Source organism: Vanellus vanellus (assembly GCF_965231255.1).
Source record: "Vanellus vanellus genome assembly, contig: HAP1_SCAFFOLD_44, whole genome shotgun sequence".
Taxonomy (NCBI): domain Eukaryota; kingdom Metazoa; phylum Chordata; class Aves; order Charadriiformes; family Charadriidae; genus Vanellus; species Vanellus vanellus.
The window spans coordinates 1,296,614-1,318,668 of record NW_028127957.1 but is presented as its reverse complement, the minus strand read 5'-3'; the positions used below and the strand labels follow the sequence as shown (position 1 = coordinate 1,318,668).

The following is a 22,055-nucleotide window of genomic DNA, read 5'->3' as shown; positions in this document are numbered from 1 at the left end:
CTTCGACTTTGAAAACACGTGTTGTTCCAACATAACTGAGGAAGCAGTCAGCATGAAGCAAGACATTCAAAATCCTCCAGGACTTAATGCATCCAGTGAAACAACGTACTGGCGGTGCCCGGCTGGCTGAGGGGTTTAATTTCTTGACAGGAGGAATGGGACACCTGATTCAAAGCTTTACTTTAGAGAGTTGTTTATTTCTTTTTTTATGTGTGTTTATTTCATGCCTCTGTAAATTACTCTGTATTACAGCCCACAAGTTTGAATGAACATTTCCAACTTTGTCAGCCCCAGCAGAAGCGGTCTCTTAAGCGAGGGGGTGGAATGTGGGAAAGTAACAGAAGATTGGCGAGGAGGACTGTAAACACGCTCAAGTGACGCGCACCTGGGGTGCTGGACAACACATCTATCACACTAATTCAGCCCCGTGTGCTCGCAGATGGAATATCCGCACTTAGATACCGTGAGCCTGGGATGGGCTTAGGGACACCTTATCTGGCATATGGGAGATCACTGCCTTGGTCTTGAAGAAGGTCACAGCACAGTGGAAAACTACGCCTGCTTGAACCCTTGAAAAGCAGGCGAGAAGAGCGAGTTGGAGCTCACGCTGCTGCTAACAAGGACTTTCTCCCACCCTGTGGCACCTGCATCCCCTGCGTGTGTCCCTCTGTCCGGGCGTTGCTGTGGAGACTCCCCGATTCGCGAGGTATTGAGATCACATTTGTTCTTTGTCTTTCATCCGTGGTCTTGTGGTCGTTCCTGCGTCCTGCCCGAGTCAGCTCACACAAAAGCCTTTTGATTGTATACCATTCCTTAACGTGTGACCAATGCTGTATTATTGATCATTTTTAGTAATCTTTCCACAGGGGGGGATGTTGGAGTCCCTCATGGCACCATCTGTGGTGCAGCCGCGCAACCCTGGGGTGCTCCCCATGGGAAATGTTAAAGAAATAGAGACCAACGTTTTATCCCTGGTGCTATGGTTCCTCCTCCCATCCCGCGGCTGGGGCTGTGCCCCCCTCAGTGCCCGACCCAGTGGGACAGGCTGGCACTGCTGGCACCCACCAACCTGGGGGGGTGACTGTGTCAGGGGAGCTGGGTGGGCTGGAGAAAGGGAGGAAGCACCTTTTGAAACCAGCTCGGCCCTCTCCAGCCACAAAACCCTCCCCAGAGGCACCAGAGGGGACCCCCAGATCCTTGAAGGGCTGCCCCAGACTCCCTCTGGCCTGCAAGAGTCCCCCCCAGGACCCCATAAGGGCAGCCCAGGACCCCTTACAGACAGCCCAGTGGCGTCCCAAATCTGGGTTCTTTACCTGCTGGGCAAGCCAATAACACACAGAGCAGAGGTACTTCTAATTTTATGCCATTAATGTGCAGAAATGGGTGCTTGTCCCAAAACAGGAGCGCTCACACCTTAGTTCCAAAAGTCCACTTTTACACATTGATTATTACATATTCAAACAATTAATACATAGTCAGTGTTATTCCCTCTAATGATTGGGTAAATGAGTAAATGAGTGTGCAGACTCTGTCTTCTTTTTCCTTCTTTTTAATAGGTGGTATCATTTGGGGAGGTGGTCAATGAGCCGGTGGTCACCATCTCCCCCCGGCCGGAACCACCTTTTACCTGCTTTTCCTCTGATCTTGGCAGTTCCAAGTGGGTTTCTGGGTTTGCTGACCAGGCCTACAGTTCGTCGCTCTCTTGATAGGAATACCCTGCTTATCGACAGTGCTACACTGTCTGCTGGGTAGTTCCTTAACTGAATCATAGAGAAATCGTGTCTACTAACTATTTCTCTATTTTGACATTAGGTAAATAAATAGAGTTGGGGCAGTATAGAGGACTTGAGCAGCAGCAGGTTTCCTTTGTTGCTTCAATTACAGTTTACATTTAATTTTCCTAGTTTATACCAATTTTACTACAACAATTCCCCCCCCCTTGAGACTTACCCAAGTCTTTCTGTACTTCAGTGAGCCTCATTTCCTAATACACATACTAATACATAAGGTTAAGATGATCGCTTGATAACGATGCTCTTAAGACATCCAAACAAAACACAAACAAAAATCACTACGATCACAAAAATGACTGGGTTTCGCAATAGGCTTTGCAGCCATCTGGTCCGGGCAAACTCAAAGCCAAGCAAGATCTTCTTCAACCATCTGACTTCTATTGCCTCTTGTAGATTTCTGCTATCCAAGCAGGAGGCAAATTAATTTTTCCTATCTTCTCTTTTGACTGATTCCCTGTCCAATCCATACACCAAGGAGTAGATTGCACATAATGCCTTTCTCTGTGTTCAAATTCCCTGCTCCAAAGGAGAGTTTGCTGTCTTTGGTAAAGGCAGACTTGCTGTAATTGAACCCATGTTAGGGATTTTACTACAGCACCAGGACACCGCAGCGGACACGCAGTGTCCTCAAGGGCCCATCCAGCACAAACCAGGACACCATAAAAGGACCCCCAGCACCATCAGGGGAACCCCAGACCCGAAGATGCCTCTGTTTTGGGTAGCGCTTCCAGGAGATGCGGTTTCTCAGCCCCAGCCTGAGAAGCGAGCTGCACCAGCCAGTGAGAACCATGTTGTTGTGGGTTTGCAACCACCAGTCCCCATGTGCCACCCAGTTTGGGGTGTCAAACTCGGATTCCAAAGCCACAGGCGCAGATGCTGGCAGCCAGCTGCCTACTCGCAAGGACCCATGCGCAGCTACGACATCCTTCTGGGGAAGGATGCCATGGAGAGAACCCCGAGATCCACCAGCAACTGGAAAACTACATCCTGGAGCCCCTCTGCAAGCGCAGCACCAGCCGCTGCACTGGTGGCAGAACAACGAGCATCGCTTCCCGGCCGCGGGGCGGCTGAGCCGGCAGTACCTCGCCATCCCCATCCACCATCCTCCTGCCAGACCATGCCTTCGCTGCCAGGGAAGGTGCCCTGGAGCATGGGCGCGCCGTCCTGGTGCCAGAGAATCTGGTCCAGATTCTGTTTATGCGTCAGAACTTTGAGGTTTTTGAAGCCATACGGAACAGCAGCAAGACTTGCAGCAGGAATCCGCACGTGGAGCCCTTCCGTGGGGCAGCGGTGGTTTAAATCCACCCACGGGGCTTTTGGACCTGTATTTCAATACAGTGCCGGGTATTTTCCCCAAATTCCCACCTTTTGGCATCGCTTTGGCAGCACCCGCAGCGAGGAGCGGGCTTAGGGAGGAGGTATGAACACACCGCCGCTTCTTTGATTTTCAGTTTTTTTTACGAACAAGTGATGAGGAGCAAAAGGAGAATGTGCTGTTAATGTTAATTACCTAATCTAACTCTACTAAACATGTTTATACTTCAGCTCCCGGGTTTTCTTGTTTTACCCAATTCCCTTTCCCAGGTGGGGAGAGCTCATCGGGTGATAGAATGATTGCCTAAATGACAATAAATTGTTATGGGTCTCTCCAGCCATAACAGCACCACCAACCAAGCGGAACGAGTTTTAATTGCTTAAATTATTTACGGCACAAACAGCAAGATCAGTCCCAGAAATTTTACATTCACCAACCCAATTTAATAAGTAAAAGACATAAAATGTGTTGCAGTTGATTGCATGCTGTGGATTGCATGCTCTTGATTGCAGAAGCCAGGGCAGTCACAATTATGCCATGGGGCGTGATGATGTTGTTGTTCCTCCTCCTCTCCGATTGCGCTTCCTCCTCCTGGGAGGTGCCTTCCTCCTCGATGGTGGCCGGAAGCGGCTCTGTGGCATCCCACGGCAAGCTGAGCAGCTATCCGCCTCGCTGCACCGGCTGCTCCCTGGCAGGCAGATGCACTTGTGCTCCACGTCGTTCTCCCGTGGGCTTACAGCCATGCGCTGAGTGCCGTTGATCACGGAAGCGAGGTCACTTGCACCTGTGCCATGAGGAGTGACGTTCCTCCTCCGCTGCTTGCGCTTTCTCCTCCTGGCAGGTGCCTTCCTCCTCCCTGGTTGCAGGGAGTGGCTCTGTGGCGTCCCATGCCAAAGTGGACGGCCATCTGCCTCACTGCTCTGGCTGTTCCCTGGCAGGCAGATGCGCTTGGGCTCCACGCTGTCTTCTGGTGAGCTTATGATCAAGCGCTGCATGCCTCTGATTATAGAATCGAGGTCATCCGCGCTTGTGCCATCAGGAGTGGTGTGCCGCCTCTGGTCATTGAGCTTCCTCCTCCTGGGATGAGCCTGCCTCCTCTGCGGTTGCGGGGAGCGGCTCTGCGGCGTTCCACACAAAGGTGGGCAGCCATGCGCCTCGCTGCTCCAGCTCCTCTTCCTTCCAAGCATGCTTGGCATCCGAGGGCCTGGAAGCTCGGGAAACTGTGGGCCAGCTGCAGGGACCCCTGCTTTTATAGGTCCCCAAAAACAGGCAGTGTGAGGTGGCTGATGACATCAGGAAGCCATTGTGATGTTGATTGGGACTGTGGCTGATGCGTGTGGCCAAATAGGGTATGTTTGGGCACGGGGTGGCTGTGGCCTGAAACATGCCCAAATGTGGGAAGAGGAGGAGGGTCGAGGGGGCCGAAAGCCTCTTTCCTGGGGCTCACTCCTGCCCGTCATGTTGCTTGCCCGAGAGGGCAACAGTGTTCCAGGAGGGCTGGGGGTCCTCAGTGCCATCCCACCAACCCAGTGCCCTGCAAGTGGCAAAGCCCCCCATGCTTGATAGTGGCTCTTCATCTGAAGTAAGGGCCTGGGTGGTAGTGCGACAGGCCGCCTTCCACAAGGTTGTGGCTGTTGCTGCCCATCTGGGGAAGGCAGGACAGCTCACCTTTGAAGAACCACAGAAGCATAGAGGTTGGTAGAGACGCTTGGAGGTCTTCAGTCCAAGCTTCTGCTCAGAGCAGCCCCAGCTGGATCCCGTGCTTGGGACTTAGTTCAGTCATGTTTGGGTACCCTCAAGGACAGGCTGCACAACCCCTCTGGGCCCTTGTGCTGTGTCTGAGGAGCCTCATGGTGACAATCTTTTCATTTTGTCTAGCTGGGATTTCTTCTGGGCCTAGTGCCACTTGTTCAGCTGTAGTCACCAGCTGGGTCCACCCCGAGCCTCCTCTTCTTGATGCAGACCAGAGGCAGCTCCCTCTGCCTGCCTCTTGTGTGCCCCTCACCATCCCAAAGGCTTTGGGCTGGGCCCACAGCAAGTCTTTTCTTGGGCTGTGGAAACCAGGAGGGGGACAGAAGTGTCCAGATGAAGTTTCCCAAGTGCCAAAGAAGAGAGGAGGCATTTCAATTGCATTTTCTGGTGTCGTTTTATTGTCTGGGTTTTTTTTTTAATGGATTATTGCCCAGTCTTCTGCCATGTTGTCAGTCACTTCTGTTGCTCTTTTCCTTAAAATGTGTTCATGTGAAGCACTGGGGCATTTGGATACAATGAAGGAAGTCTGTCCCTTTGTGTCCTTTGCCATTGATTTGTGAGGAGAAGAGCAAAGGGGAAGGAAGAGGAGGACAATCAGCAAATGGTTGCGGTAGCTCAAGAAATCCCTTAACTTGAAGCTGTTATCCAGCAACCTAATCAAACCAAGACCTCTTCCCATTGCAGTTTCTCTCATGGGACCTGTGTTGTGCTTTTTATCGTCTGGACTCTAAGTAGCTATAGATTTTATAAATATTTTTCCAGCTCCCCCAGTGATGAGTTTGCAAAGAGAGTGACAGTTCCCTGTTCATGCAGATTGATTTCTGAGGTGCATTGGGGTAAGGACAGTTTTCCAGCCTATTTGGAGCCAAGTGTTGAATCTGACTGGGGCCAGTAGGTGGAGGGAGGTCATTCTTCCCCTCTACTCTGCACTGGTGAGGCCACAACTGGAATAATGTGTCCAGTTCTGGGCTCCCCACTTCAAGAGAGACGGGGAACTACTGGAGAGAGTCCATGTCCTGGTTTGAGGTAAAACAGAACCAATTTTGTTCAGTAACTTCGCTTCTTAGCTGGGCCTCTTCTAACTACTGAAATTAACTGCATATTGTGCAGACAATGTTCACTCTCTCAGAGTGATAAGACCAATTGTTTATAGCTGATGCCCAGGCATGGGATGCAGAGAGGCTCTTGCTTACACTTATTGCCATAACAGCCAAGGCCAACCAACATTGTCATTTGCCACGTTGGAGGGTCGGAAGCGGAAAAGCATAGTGGGGTCCCACCTGGAGGGAGGAGCGGACAGGACAGGTGACCCAAAACTGACCAACAGGGTATTCCATCCCATCTGCCTCATGCTCAGTAGAAAAGCTGAGGGATCAAAGGGTCAGGGGCTCTTCCTTCAATGGCTGACGTCTGAGGAGGACTCTGTTCGTCTGCCTGTGATCCCAATCCTGACTCCAGATCCGGAATCCAGTTCCCGTCCGTCACTGAGTCCAGCCTGGGACTGCCCCAGTGCCAGCCGGTGACGTGATTGTCATCTCGGGAGCTTGATACGGTTTTGTATATATTTTTCATTATTTCTTTTTATTTTCTTATTAATATTTCATTAAAGTAGTTTAGTTTCTTCTAAACTCGTAAGTCTCTTTTTCCTCCTCTGCCTCTCTCTTTGTAGAGGGGTAGAGGGGAGCATCTGTCGGTCCCGTCTGGGGTCCCTCGGGTCCCCAGTGGTGGATTTGGCCTAAACCACGACATACCCAAAGAACACACAAGTTAAAACCCGCACATGAGGATAACTCATTACTTTCTTATTGAACCAAAATTATATTGATTCTGAATAAATAGTCCATGTTTGTAATTTCTGCTTATAGCAACTACCTGAATTTCTGCAAAATCCGTTATTTAACACAAAGTCCTTCAAAACAGGTTTGTTCTTCAAAGAAACATTTATATTGCACCTGGTGAAAATCCGGGGGTGGGTGTAGGGCTCTCTGTCATTGCATCCATTTCAGCACTGGGGATTTAGGTGTTGATACCTGGGTGATGGCCTTTGGCTCCAGACCCCATCATGTCTCAGGGGATGGCCCAGTCGTACTGACTAGAGACCAAAAGCGGCGTGGTTTTGAGATGCTGCTCCTAGAGCCAGCTGTTAATGTCTGGAACTGGGTGAAACTGACCTTCAAATATTTTCAAATGTGACTTTGTTTTCCTCTAAAAAATTACGCAGAAACCCGTTAAGAAATAACCAGCAACTTGGCACTTACAGATGTCAGCTGGGATGTTGTTCGTACCCAGGATACAAACCCAAGTGTCTATTTGTCACCATAATACTGTTATACCTGGACTACTGAATCACCTCCCCTGTTAATTAAAACCAAGAATTTTTAATCTGCTATGCCAGCAAGTTGAAGGCAAAGAAAGGAATTGTATTGGCATTTGAATAGGGTTGCGTATGATTTTTTTTAGCTGTCATTTTAGGGATCTTCCTAAGTGTCAGTGACATGAAAGATGAACTCGCAAACAGCAATTGAGGTTGCCAAGGTCCACAGAGTAAAAGTGTTGCTTTACTTGGGTATTTGCTAGATCAAATCTTTCTAGTAGTAAAAGTGGTGAGTAGGCAGGTGATGATGTAAGAGAAATGAAAAGTAGTGTGTGTGGTGGTGGGAGGCGGTTGGTAGGGCCACGAGTAGCAATATCTGTTGACAGAGCACAACATGTGAGATGGATGAGACCCCCCTCAGACAGATAACATCAGATTACAATGCTGTGTGTGCAGGTGTACTTCCAGTTCATTGTTTCGAATAAATTTTTCAGGCTTGAACACTGGATGCAGGCTATTGAAGTACAGTACTAGTGTACAAGGCAGTATAATATCTGAAAATCAGAGTATTTATGGAAAAAAAAAATTATAAGGTGGGATTTTTCCCTCAGTCCATTCTAAGAAGAGCTCTTGTCTACCAGGAGTCCTAGTAGACAGCCGGAACCTGGAACGGGGTAAGACTCCAGGGCAGGGAACCAAGACAGATGTCAGAAATCGGGGGAAGCCAAAGTGAGAGCAAGTCATCGAACCATAGAATAATATAATAGTTTAGGTTGGAAAGGACCTTAAAGATAATCCTGTTCCAACTCCCCTGCCATGGGCAGGGACACCTCCCACTAGACCAGGTTGCTCAAAGCTCCATGCACCCTGGCCTTGAACACCTCCAGGGATGAGGCATCCACAACTTCTCTGGGCAACCTGGGCCAGTGCTCAGCAACCTCAGAGTGAAAAATTACTTCCTCATGTCTAATCTAAATCTCCCCTCTTCCAGTTTGAAGCTATTACCCCTCATCCTATCACTACATGCCCTTGTAAAAAGTCCCTTTCCAGCCTTCTTGTAGGCCCCCTTCAGATGCTGGAAAGCTGCTATAAGGTCTCCCCCGAGCCTTCTCTTCTCCAGGCTGAACACCCCCAACTCTCTCAGCCTGTCCTCCCAGCAGAGGTGCTCTGATCATCTTCGTGGCCCCCCTCTGGACCCGCTCCAACAGGTCCATGTCCTTGTTATGTGGAGGCATCCAGAGCTGGACACAATAGTCCAGGTGGGGTCTCAGAAGAATGGAATAGAGGGGCAGAATCCCCTCCCTCGCCCTGCTGGCCACGCTTCTTTTGATGCAGCCCAGGATATGGTTGGCCTTCTGGGCTGTGAGCACACGTTGCCGGCTCATGTTGAGCTTCTCGTCGATCAGCAACCCCACGTCCTTCTCCTCAGGGCTGCTCTCCATCCATTCTCTGCCCAGCCTGCATTTGTGCTTGGGATTGCCCCGACCCAGGTGCAGGACCCTGCACTTGGCCTTGTTTGAACTGCATGAGGTTGGCGTGGGCCCACCTCTCCAGCCTGTCCAGGTCCCTCTGGATGGCATCCCTTCCTTCCAGCGTGTCAACCACTCCAGGCAGCTTGGTGTCAATGAGAAACTTGCTGAAGGCGCACTCAATCCCACTATCCATGTCACCGACAAAGATCGGTTCCCTTTAATCCTGACTCATAAATTCTCTGTCGGCTCCTCATCTATCCCTAGGTGGAGCTCCATGCACTCACTCCAGGTGGTCATGGACATAGAGGGCAACACCCCCTGCTTGTTTCCCCTGCCTGTCCTTCCTAAAGGGCCCGTATCCCTCTATTCCAACACTCTAGACATAGGCGCCATCCCACCACGTCTCTGTGATGCCAATGAGATCATGGACCTGGAGGTGTGCACACGTCTCTAACTCCTCTTGTTTACTCCCCACGCCATGTGCGTTTGCATAGAGGCACTTAAGCTGGGTCCCTTGTTGAAGGTGACTTAGTGGCTGGAGTGGCTGCAGTTCCTTTGTGCTGTTCTCCAGGTGGCCTTCCTTTGAGGTGTTTACCTGTGTTTCCCCATTGGCTCCTCTTGCCTCAGGAGCCCCTGGCTCCTCTTCATAAGACTACGAGTGTGCTGCAGTATACCCAGCACATCTTGGAGCAAGAGGCTGAGGGCCCTCGCTCGCGCCCCATCCCTCATACCTTGGAGTGTCGTCCCTTGGCTTGTCACAGCCAAGCTTGATAACACCCTGCGAGTGTCCCTGCACTGGCCCAGCCTTTCCTGCCCCAGAAAAGCTCCAGAAAGGCCCGGTTTGCGGCCAAAAAGGGGTTCCGCTGCGGCCCTGCCTGTACCAGCACTGCTCATTTCAGCGAGTCGGCATGGCGTGTCATAGATGGATGAAGAAGTGGACTAAACCAGAGTTGTTCCTGGGCCTTATCTCCAGAGCTGTGGACAGGTGTCACCAGAGAACTCCAGAGAGACCTCTAGTCAGAAGCAAACACCTTGAGTTCCTGAAATTCCCCCAGGAAAGGGTAGCCTGTCATATCTGGGCATGTTGAGCCTAACTAACCCCATGGCAAGGGGTCGTGTGCTCTTTCTGTGAGTGCCCATACTGCTTCCAGTGCAGTTTCCACTTCCCCCGTGTCGGCGCCAGGCAGCTGGTGCTGCCGTGCCCACCACATAGGCATGACATTGGGTCTGGTGTGAGTCAGAGACTGTGCCTAAGAGGCACTGCGGACAAGGGCATCCTGTAGAAGAGCAACGTCCAACAATCAGAAAGAGAAAATGGACGCAGGCCTTTTCCTTTTTACTGCAATATGGATGAATTCAAAGTTCGTGTGCTGCACAATAACATTGCAAATACGAAAAGTGCATTGATTTGTTTTAATACTTAGAAATCTTGTTAAACGAATTCAAGTTTGATTTGGCTTACACTACCCAGGGCTAATAATATCCTATTCTGGACACTGACAAAGGCTCTATCAAGATAAAGTGTTGTATCTTACATTCTCTGGCATGAAATACAACAAATCTGATCTGCAGGAGTGTTATTGAAATGGGTTTGCTAGGATACACATGCTGCTCCTAGGCAAGCAAGAGATGCGGAAGAATAACAGCAAGTGGAATAACAGAAAATGCCCACACTTCATCTTATTTCTTTGATATTTTTAATATAATGCACAGAATCCTGATTGTATATAGAGCTGCAAATTGGTCAGCTTGAACAGTACAAATAGACTTACCATTTTGCATCATTTTTATTTTCAGTCCGTTGCATTTCCTGGCTCTCAGAAAATGCTATCCCTGTACTGGAATGGTTTTGCTGCAAATATTATGGGTAGATATAAATTCCTAAGGAAAAGAATATCTTTTCTGATTTTCTTCTAATTAAGTGCAAATTATTTTTGTGAACTTGATATTCTTTCTCAAAATCTACATTTTGTACTTAGTAAAGAGAATTGTGATTCAGAAAATTGATAGCAAAAGAACGTCTACAAGCCAAAAAAAGGTAATCTTAGCATTGTGTCGTGGTTTAGGCCAAATCCACCACTGGGGACCCGAGGGACCCCAGACGGGACCGACAGATGCTCCCCTCTACCCCTCTACAAAGAGAGAGGCAGAGGAGGAAAAAGAGACTTACGAGTTTAGAAGAAACTAAACTACTTTAATGAAATATTAATAAGAAAATAAAAAGAAATAATGAAAAATATATACAAAACCGTATCAAGCTCCCGAGATGACAATCACGTCACCGGCTGGCACTGGGGCAGTCCCAGGCTGGACTCAGTGACGGACGGGAACTGGATTCCAGATGTGGATTCAGGATCGGGATCACAGGCAGACGAACAGAGTCCTCCTCAGACATCAGCCATTGAAGGAAGAACGCGTGACCCTTTGATCCCTCAGCTTTTCTACTGAGCATGAGGCAGATGGGATGGAATACCCTGTTGGTCAGTTTTGGGTCACCTGTCCTGTCCGCTCCTCCCTCCAGGTGGGACCCCACTATGCTTTTCCGCTTCCGACCCTCCAACGTGGCAAATGACAAAGTTGGTTGGCCTTGGCTGTTTTGGCAATAAGTGTAAGCAGGAGCCTCTCTGCATCCCGTGCCTGGGCATCAGCTGGAAACAATTGGTCTGATCTCTCTGAGAGAGTGAACACTGTCTGCACAATATGCAGTTATTTTAGTAGTTAGAAGAGGCCCCGCTAAGAAGCGAAGTTACTGAACAAAATTGGTTCTGTTTTACCTCAAACCAGGACAGTCTCCATCCACAACCTTGGGGGATTCCTCATATACAGGGGTGAAGAGGTGGAGGGTCAGATGTACACATGCGGCACGGGCTGCGTTAACCCCCGCGCCTCCCACTGCAGGAATGACCGCAGGCAGACGCACTGTGAACCAAACATCAAACCTTTAATGAATTAAGAAAGAGAGAGAGATGTGGGAGAGGTCTGGGGCTGGAGTGGGTGGGTGCGGGTCGCATGCGGTGGGGATGCGTGCTCCACGCCTTCTCTATCAGCCCATGAAGAGAGGCTGGGGGAGCGTGGGGCACTTTGCCCCCCAGCATCCCCCAGGGTTCTGGGTCGCTTGGTGGCCATGGTGTTGCCATCTGCCCTCCACTTGTTGCTGCCCACGTGCTGCCTGCTGCTGCCCACTGCGGCACCGTCCCGCTCCGGCATTCCCTCCCACAGGGGTTTGGAGTGTTTTTCCACCTGGCACACCACCATCTTCCTCTTCTTGGGTGGGATGTTGTCCCACAGGGAGGTCTCTTGCGTCCTGGGGGTGCCGTGTGGCGCGGGGCGCTTGGCCTGCTTGCCACCCGCCTCTCCCGATCTAGGCACAGCCTGGCAGGAGACAACGGCTGGTGGCAGCAGCGAGCAGGTCAAAACCTCATGGGACTGCCTCCTCAGCAGCTCCTCCAACAGTTGGGCCATGCGGGGTGGCCGATGCTGGGGGACAGCCGGGGGTCTGGCCAGGGTTCTTGGCAGCGGGTGACAGAGGGTTCTCAGTAGGGAACTCTCTGGAGGACCCTTCAGGGGATCCTTCCAGGGACTCTTCACAGGACTGTCCTTTAAAGTCTTCTCTGAACTCTCCACAGAGCTCCCCTTGGAAGTCTCCAAGGGACTCAGTGGCAGCCAGGTGGGGAGGCCTGCCGCCACCCCACCCTGCTTGCCCTTGGGGTTCTGCAAGGGGGTGTCTGGCACTCCCCAGAAGGGCTCATTATCCCCGAGCATTGCTTACACCAGGCAGTCCTTGGAGCAGCCACCCTCCACCCCAGGCTCCAAGAAGTCATGGATTTTGTTAAAGGAGGTGGAGCTGGCAAAGCTGTTGGGGTCATCAGGGAAGGTGTTTTTGCCAACTGCCAGCATCACCACCACCACTAGCTCCTTGTTGCAGCCACCCTCTGCCCTGTGCTCCAAGAGGTGGGGAAGCTTGTTGAGGGAGGTGGTCAATGTTCTTTTGCAACATCTCTGTGGTTTTATTCAGCTTCATGGTGACCAACCGTGGCCTCTACGGCCAAGAGAGCACCAAAATGATCTTCAGCGCCAGACAATGGCCTGGAGGTGGTCCCCTCGCCCACCGGCTGGACCTAACCAGGGGTGTCCATGGAGGGACAGCTTTGCTGGTTTTGCTGCCTCGGCTCGGTGGTGGCCGTTGGAGGGCCCCGTAGGTGGGCTCCTTGAGCAGGCTGACCTCAGAACTTGTTGCCGATAATACGGCTATTACAGACGTTATGAAGGCCGAGGCTTCGCAGGGATGGGAGGACTCGGCCTTCACCGCCTTCAGCACTGTGCATTCGGTGAGGATTTTCTCCACTATTCCTTCTCTTTCTCTTCCTCCTTCTCTTCCTCTTTCTCCTCCTTCTCCTCCTCGTTCTTCTTCTCTTACTCTTTCTCCTCCTTCTCTTGCTCCTTCTCTTCCTCCTTCTCCTCCTCTTCCTCCTCTATAGGACTGAGGGTTGGCTGCCATCTCTTGGCTCTGCGTCCATGTCGTCTTTTGGGCATTGCTTTGCCCTTGGGTTGGCTGGTCATGGGCTGGTTTGTGTCGGAGGAGACCCTTGGGACCACCAACCGCGGCCTGGAAGGACACAAAGGGAGAGGTCTACCTGAGGACGCAATGGGTTTGGGGCTGCTTTCTGCCCCTCCCCATGAGCCACGTGCCTCCTCACGTAGCCACCAGCAGGTCGGCTGAGGAAACCCCCTGTGCCGGGACCCTCATCTGACACACAGCTGTCCCATTGTCCCTAGACCACGCATGGGCTCTCCTGAAGAGCTGGAGAAGATCCAGCCCTGTGAAATGGGGGTGTTCCTGGCAGCCACATCCCCCCCCTCCAGGTGCTGCCTTCACCACGCTTGGGTGGTGATGACCAAGGAGCGTTCAGGGCTGGGGAACGGGCTCTTGCTGGGTCAGAAAATCATGGAATGGTTTGGGTTGGAAGGGACATTTAGAGGTTCATCTAGTCCAACGCCCCCCGCTGTCATCGGCAGGGCCACCTTCCAGTAGACCAGGTTGGTTCCAGCCCCATCCAACCTGACCTTGAACACCTCCAGTCAGGCTGATGGAATGGTTTGGGTGGGAAGGGACCTTTGAAGGTCCATCTAGTCCAACACCCCTGCCATGAGCAGGGAGGTCTTCAACCAGATCAGGTTGCTCAAAGCCCCATCCAACCTGGCCTGGAATGTCTCCAGGGATGGAGCGTCTCCCACCTCTCTGGGTAAAATGGCCCCGTGGGGCTGCCCACCCTGAGCCTTCAGCCTCACCTGGCCAGAGACCTTGTCCTCTTCTTCTTCTGCAGCTCCGAGATTTCCCCGAACTGCGGTGTTTTGCTTTGAGTCGGGCTCGGACCAGCAGGAAAGGGAAAAACGGGAAACCCCACTGGAACCAGGAAGAAGACACCTCCTCAGAAGAGCGTCGCTGTGACGCTGCCAGACCACCCAGGGACACGCAGGGGGTGCTCAGGCCTCTTCCCAAAATGTCTGAGGGTTGGACATTCTGCTCCTCTAGCAGCCCCATCGTGTCCTCCCCAACACCAGCACCATTTCCAATGTGGTTTTCCGACTTCATCATCATCATGATGGTCAGGAAGGAGGAGCCGGGTGGTGCCAGGGAGGGGACAGGTGTCATTTCTGAGGGGAAGAGGGGGAGGAGAAGGCCTTGGCCCACCATCCTCCCACTGTACCCTTGGGCACATCCCACCCCGGGGCTCTCTTTTGGTGACACCAACAAATCGTTAGGACAAAAGGCCCTCAGGAGTTGGCCTGAAGCTTTGGGACAAGTCGGAGCCTTTTGGCGCTCAGCGTCGGCCATTTCCCCACAACATGGCAGAAGTTGGCTGCCCGTCCCATGGAGAAGAGCTGGGAGCTGCTTTACCTTTCCCACCTTGCTGGAGAGGTGGCAAACTGTCTTTTCTCGTCTGCACATCCTCACCAGGGACTTGTCTCGAGGTCTTGAGGAGAGCCCTGGGTGGGTGTTTGGGCACACACTCCATCACAAACCTGGAAAGAAGGAGAAGACATCCATATGACCCATGGCACCACCAGCACTTGCCACTTGCTGCGGCCACTTGCCCGCAGGCAGAGTTTGGCATTGCCATGAAGGCCATTGACTTCCCAAGTCTACCACATCCCATCCCCAAGGACGGGCCTGGGAAATGGAGTCGCCCAGCAAAGAAGTCCAGGCCACCACGGGAAGAAATGTCACCCAAATTCCTCTGTCTTTCCCCTCAGAGCTGCCTTATGGGAGTGACTGCGGCCTGGGGACATCATCAAGAGTCGCCGCCTGGTGTCCCCAGGACACCCGCAGCGGCACAAGGAAGAGATGCTACCTTGGGCGTTGGCATCAAAGAGCGGCTACAGCCGCCAACGTACTCACTTGGGAAAGAGGATGACACGGCCAGAGAAGCTCAGTGAGGCCACGGGTACCACTGGGGACACAATCATGTCCAGCAGATGGGGGACCTGCAATGGAGGAACACAAAGATTCAGGACATCCTCAACGTGGTTGAAGCACTGCACACTGGAGGATGCCAAAGACAGCAGGACATCCTCAATGTGGTTGAGGGTCTCAGTGTTAGAGGAGGCCAAAGATGGCAGGACATCCCTCAACGTGGTTAAAGCACCCCACATTGGAAGAGGCCAAAAATGGTGGGACATCCCCCACATGGCTGAGGCACTCAAGTGTCGGAGGAGCTTGAGGCAGCAAGTGTTGGCAGGACCGTAACTCTCACCTGGACCGAGTGGCTGAACGTGTCCTGAGGGACCCCACACAAGCAGTGCCAGAACACTGCCGTGGGACCGCACGCACCACAGAGAAACCAAAATGCTTACCTTGAAGACAACCTTCTCCAAGTTCTCCTTCCCAGACAGCCTCTCCAGGAAGCTGCGGTAGAATTTCACGCGCACTTTCGTGCCTTCGATGAGGAGCACCCCCACCTCCCTCAGGATGAGGGCCACATTCTCCCCCTTCCCCAGGCAGTGCGAGAGGAGGGTCGTGGTGCCTTGGATGCAGTCCACCACTTTCTGCCGGGACACGGCGGCTGCCACGGCCACCTTGGAGTACTTGAGGGGCTCCAGCTCCTTGTTGCCTGGAAGAACCACAGGAGAAGGATGGAGACGCTCACCCGGTGGCCCGTGTCCTACAGCTTGTGCGTCACAATCATTGCATTGCCCCAAAAAAACTCAAAACCACTCAATTATTGGACTTTGGAGTTGCTTCAGAGAAGATGACCATGCAGTCAGCCATCTTACCGGGCAGGTAGTCCTTGTTGTCCATCAGGTTGTGGACAACAGCAAGGTTCCTGGCCAGGTGGAACACCGGCTTCTGGATAGTCAGGGTTTCATCTCCGACCTGGACGCGTTCGAGGACAGTACCGAAGGAGCCAAGGGTGGGAATTCGGACACCCTGCAAGTGGACGAGAAGGGTGGGAGGGTGAGGACTGGCTAGAGGGAAGATCTGGAGGTGACCTCCCCCATCCAGGGATGGTGCTTCAGGCTGGATCCTGCCCTCTCCCACCGTTTGGAGGCACGAGCTGGGCGGTGGGGAGAACTTTGGGGAGGAGATGTTGAGTCCTTCCCCTCCTCAGGAGAAAAAAACAGCACTGGAGTTTGGGCAGAACCAGGATGAGGCCATCCCGGGGGGGTCTCCAGCGACCTGGATCAGCCCTACCAGAAGTGACACCAACATTGCACAGGCCCCGTTTGGCCGTCAGTGGGGACTTTTGGGGTGAGATTCCTGTTTTCTGAGGAGTTGAAGGGTGAGAGCAGGCCACGCCCCAGGGGGATCCCACCACCCCTCATGGTGCATGAGGAGGACGCGGGTGTTGCACCACCTTGTGGAGCAGGAGTTGGTCTTGAATGTAGCCAGCCACTGCATCCCAGACGGCCGTTCGCTCTGAAAAAACAAAGAAGAACCAGGTCAGGCCCCATCTCCACCAGCTCTCAGGTCCACCCCAAACATCTCCCCCTTGAGCCGCGACGCGGTGGCAGACGCCAAGTGTCATGGCTGGCTCCGAAATGGTGACAAGCCCTTGAGTCTTGGCTGCCGGAGAGGTGGCTGCGGTTGGCCGTACCTTCAGCGGTGACGCTGGACATAGCGAAGGTGTGCTCCATCCCATCCCAGAAGTCCATCTTGGTCCGCCTCACGCTGGCAGGTCGGTTCTTGGTAGCGACAGCCATGTTAGAGGTCATCTTATGGACGTTCCTCCAAAGTGTGGGACCCACCACCCGGTGGGCCCTTTTATACCCCCTGAGTGGGTGTGCCCCGCACCTCTTGTGACATCAGGGTGACATGTTCATCGCTGATTGACCGTGGTGACACGGCAACCGCCAACCTCTGGTGGGGTGGCCATTAGCAGGGAGAGCTTCAAGCAGCTCAGGATGCTCCAAGCCCCGTCCAACCTGACCTCGGACCTTCCAGTCATGGACACACAGATTGGTTTGGCTTGGAGGAGACATTTGAAGGTCCATCTCGTCCAACCTCCCCTGTCTTCGGCAGGGGCATATTCCAGTAGAGCAGGTTACTCAACGCCCCATCCAACCGGACCTTGGATACATCCACTCAGACCCACAGAATGGTTTGCATTGGTTGAGTTGGATTTTTGGGTGGTTTGGGTTCCAACAGACCAGGTTGGTCCCAGCCCTGTCCAATCTGACCTTGAACCCCTCCAATCAGACTCATAGAAGGTTTGGGTTGGTTGAGTTGGATTTTTGGGCTGGAAGGTTTGGGAACCAGTAGAGAAGGTTGGTCCTAGTCTCATCCAGCCTTACGTTGGACACTTCCAGTCATAGACCCACAGAACGGTTTGTGTTGAAGGGGACCTTGGAAGGTCCATCCAGTCCAACCTCCCCATCATCGGCTGGGACACCTTCCAGTAGACCAGGTTGGTCCCAGCCCCATCCAACCTGACCTTGAACACCTCCAACCGGACCCAAAGAACAGTTTGGATTGGATTTCTGGGTGGTTTGGGATCCAGTAGACGGGGTTGGTTGCAGCCCCATCCAACCTGACCTCAGACACTTCCAGTCATGGACCCAAAGACTGGTTTGGGTGGGAGGGGACCTTGGAAGGTCCATCCTGTCAAACCCCCCAATCACTGCAGTGGCCGAGAATAAAAGTAGTGCCACGAGTGGGGCGGGTGCTCCTGCGTTATTGTATCTCATCCTATTGTATTATTTTATCTCTTTCGTTTATTTGGTTTTTTCCTCTTGAGCTGTTGAGCAGAGATGGTTCTCGTGCTCTCTTCCCATCTCGGGGGGGTCGTTGGGCTGCGGCGTGCGGCTGCAGAGCCCGGGAGGAGAGGACAACCCCGAAGAAAAGGTCCCCTTGCCGCCCTCCACCAGCAGCGGTGGGATGGGTGCAGGGACCCTCCTGCCATCGGCTTATCCCGTCCCCTGCGGGAGCCTTTTTCTGCAGCAAACCGACCCAAAACGACAACGGAACGTTGGTGCTTCTTGCTAAATGGGGAGGGGGGAGAAAAACAAATCTATCAGTTTGCTCTGTAAGGATGGAAGCAGCGCATCCCCAAACAGGGCCAAAATCAGGCGGCTTTTACAGGATGGGGTTTTGCAAAGCTGCTGGTGCCAGTGCCCCATGGTGACGGTCAGAGGGGGAAGAAACTGGTTGAGCCCTTAAAAAGAGGAAAAGAAAAAGGCTCGGAGGAAGGGAAAGGTGCAGTGCCGGGGTTTCCTTGCTGCTGTTCCTCCGGGATGCCCGTGCGCGTCCCCTCCACGCTGCCCTCCGGGCAGGACCGTGCTCGCTGCTCCGGCTCTGCCTCCCTGGAGGGGAAAGGTCCTGGCGCAGGAGAGTCCCCATCTCTCCCCCCTTCCCAAAAGAAACTTTAATTACCGGAGAGGTACATTATTACGCCGGTGACCCACAGTGGCTGTGGGGCTGGGGGGCTGTGGTACCAGCCCTATTGCTGCCCTACCCTTAAAATGGAATTATACACTTCTAATATAGGACAATTTGGTTTTCTTTTTTCCATTTTGTTTTCCTCCCTGTAAAAGGAGGGAGCGGGGCTGAGCTTCACTCCCTCCTGGCAGGGACCGGGAGAAATGAGAAAATCAGGATCTAATTTCTCATTTTTCAAAAAGTCTCCATCTGACTTTCAGAAGCTTGAGACACTGGCGTTTTTATAATTTCAGTATGTTATACAGCAGAAGGCCAACACTTTTGTTAGATTCATGAAAAAGTTAAGAGCCCCTGGGAGATAGCCTCCCAGCCTGCAGTTCCTAGACACATCCAGGCTTACTACAACTGTAATTGAGAGCTGGAAATCTTTTTGCTGGTTTATCCACTGCACTTTGGCTTGTGCTCAGTAGCACTCCAGTGTCATATGCAAATCTATAGCCTGGGATGAGCCAGTGACTTGGAATCCACCATGACGCAAGCTACAGCAAAGACACACAGATATGCACAGTGAACATTGTACCTCTGAGTGGCTGCCAAACCTAGTATGCTAAGGGAATTAAGGCAGAATCTTACTATTGACAACTAAGCATTGCTTCAATCTTGCAAATGATGCTTTTTTTTTCTCTTTTTTAACCTTCTTGCTTTAACTGACATATCTTGATATCTGTAGAAACCCGATTTCTTTCCCAGAAAGAAAGAAAATAGGACTCTGGACAATTAGAACATCTTCCTACTAATAGTAGAGGATGAACAGGACAACCTGCTTACACTATATCCTTCAAGCCACTTCCCACTGCTTAGGTTCATCTTGTATACTAATTGAGACCAGGCTCGCTCTTAATTTATTTTTTAAAAAGCCATCTCCTTATACAAAACATGTATTAAGCAAGAGTCTGCAATTTACCTTGGGCTGGTCACATCATGGGTATTATGGAACAACTTCTGTATCTTGTTGCTAGAAACAACTCCCACTTTCACCAGGTAGGAATAGGCTTCCACGTGAAAAGCCCAGAAGTGCTTCCCTTTGGCAATCCCGGTGTCGCCAATGATGTAATCCAGGGTTGTGTAGCATCCGGCCTGCATGCGCTCAGACCCCAGCAGTAGAGGAAATCCAGCCCTACTTTCCACAGAGGTTCTTCCTGGGTTCAGCAGGAGATGTTCACTGTTGTACCCGCATTTGTCATCAAAAAGAAAACTGAGAACTGAAAAACAGCATCCCAAAAAATTTTCTCTTAGTTAAGTATTTCTGTGCTTATAAACTATATTTTAAGTCATGCTGGCACTAGAATTCCTCGCTTTTAAAGGCTACCAGGAACATTACGCAAGCTAACACAGTCTCAGTATGCTACCTACTTAACCTGTTTGTTAACAGTGCTTTTAAACATTTATACAACCGGTAACAGTGTAGTAGAAGTCTGGGAGCTACTGGAAACCACCTACAGCTCTTAACACCACCAGCAGCTCGTGGACATAAGAAAACCCAATACCTGGGGCTGGAGGCGTACGCAAGATAACTTTTCGGCTCCAAGGGCTAGAGATGGATCCTTTATATCCTCGAACTCTGAAGGCATAGCTGCTGTCGTCATCGAGATCAGATATTACTTTGCTCTTGCTGCAAACTTCGATCTCCTGCCACGTTGTACTCTCCTCTTCTCTATGAAGCTTATGATACTCAAGAACATAGATATCAGCTGAGTCTGTCTTCCCAGGGCATTCCCAACTGATCAGAGCTTTGTTGTACATTTTGCTCTGCTCTTCATTGATTTCTGGTATTTCTAGACCTGGAATGACTGAGATTCAGGAGAAAAAAACCTCAAATGTAGATACATGTTGTTTTACAATTAAACACAGAAGCCCTTTGTTGAGTGGCTACAGCACTGGGGGGACAGTGTGGGGGGGAAATCTGACTCAGTCAAAGAGTGCAGATGAGGATGGGTCTGTTCATGCACTTAAATCCTTTCTGGTTTTACTTTGAAAGTTGTATTATTTATTTTTGCTGGCAACTAAAAAACCATATAAAAACCTATTCTTTTCTGTCATGCAATCACGACAAAAAGCTGCTAGGAAGACCTAGTATTACTTAACTACAATATTTTGGAAGCCAGTGTAAACTGGTTCTGAATGCCATGGCATCTTAGCTTCTTTATCAAAGCTGAAGCTAGCATTGCTGCCAGGTAACGCCTTGTGAATCACAGAGGCAGAAGGGACAAGGCAAGTCACAAGATTGAGTTCTGCAACTGCAGCCCTGCACAAGTTTTGCCTCTTTCCAGAGAAGCCCTTAAAGCTATAACTCAAGAAAGACGTGATGCTCTCATAATTTACCATTGGAATGGAAGGACAAGTCACCAAGGATCTCTTCTTGCTTGGCTATGTCCATCACAAAGTCCTCGAAAGTAGTTTCAGCTGCTGGCTTGAAGCTCTTCAGAGATTCAGTAGCTTTTTGGATTCTGAAAGCACAGAAGCAGAGGGATGGCAGAAGAGGGAAAAAGGAATTCACATGGGTGCATTCCTTAAAGCAAAACCGCTAGGTTTTGCTTTAAAAAAAGTTCTCTTTTCAGGTACTTACTCATGTGTCCCAGAAACTTGTCTCTCTAGACAGAATTAAAATGCAAAATTTAAAGGCCTTTTGTACATCAGTGTAAAGATAACTAACAGGGAATCTTTTGGTTGGCAGAGCATTTTAACAATTTGGGGCATTACATTCAAGGAACAAAATAGGTGTGAAGTGCTAATGGAGCACAACTATTCAGATCAAAGAGTTTAAAGCCAGAAGAGACCTGTTAGATTAACTTGCAAATACCCGATGCAATCTCTGAGCAAAGGACTGTATCAGTGAGCTGAATGGGTTACCCTTCCACTGCAGTCCTACTGAAGAAGGCTAGGCGTTGGCGCAGGACAGAGCCCCTCCTCTGGGCTGTTTTTTAACGCACACCGTAATATAGGAATTTCTACTGAATGGTACCGGGACCGCCTCTGAGGCTCTGCAACACAAAGTACTTGCATTCAGTACTTTCCTAGCAGGTGTCCAAAGAATATGACTGACCAGACATCCCTGGAACAGTACCTGTACCTCGAACGGAAGATAATTAATAAGATACCTGACATGAAGTTGTTTTGCTGTTTGAACAAAACAAGATGGATCGGTTTCTTTAAGCAGTTCTTGAGCAAGTCCTACAAGGCCATTATTTTCCAGGAGCCCTTGAGATTCTTCTGCTTGTGTTTGCAATTTTTCCAGCCTTAAATTCTTAGAAGCTTCAGTTGCCCTAAGAGCTGCGGATTTCTTCTCTTCCAGGACATGAGATAATTTCTCAAAACTCTGAGATGCTTCTTCTTTAGCTCTTTCACTGTTGCACTAGGAGGGAACAAAAGACATTTTAGACGGATCCCACAGCACTGTGGCTGTGTACAGAAATGTACTTAGGGTTGTTCAAGAGATCAGAGCAAACTAGTCATCTGTTTGACTGACAAGACT

The 22,055-nt window shown here is 51.0% G+C and overlaps 1 protein-coding gene across 1 annotated transcript in view; it reads right to left on the bottom strand.

Moving 5' to 3' along the window:
• LOC309684810 (E3 ubiquitin-protein ligase TRIM36-like) overlaps positions 1–22,055 on the bottom strand; it is a gene marked incomplete at both ends in the record, with an annotated part of 124,746 nt that overhangs the window by 75,791 nt on the left and 26,900 nt on the right. The gene's annotated exons all lie outside the window — the stretch shown is intronic.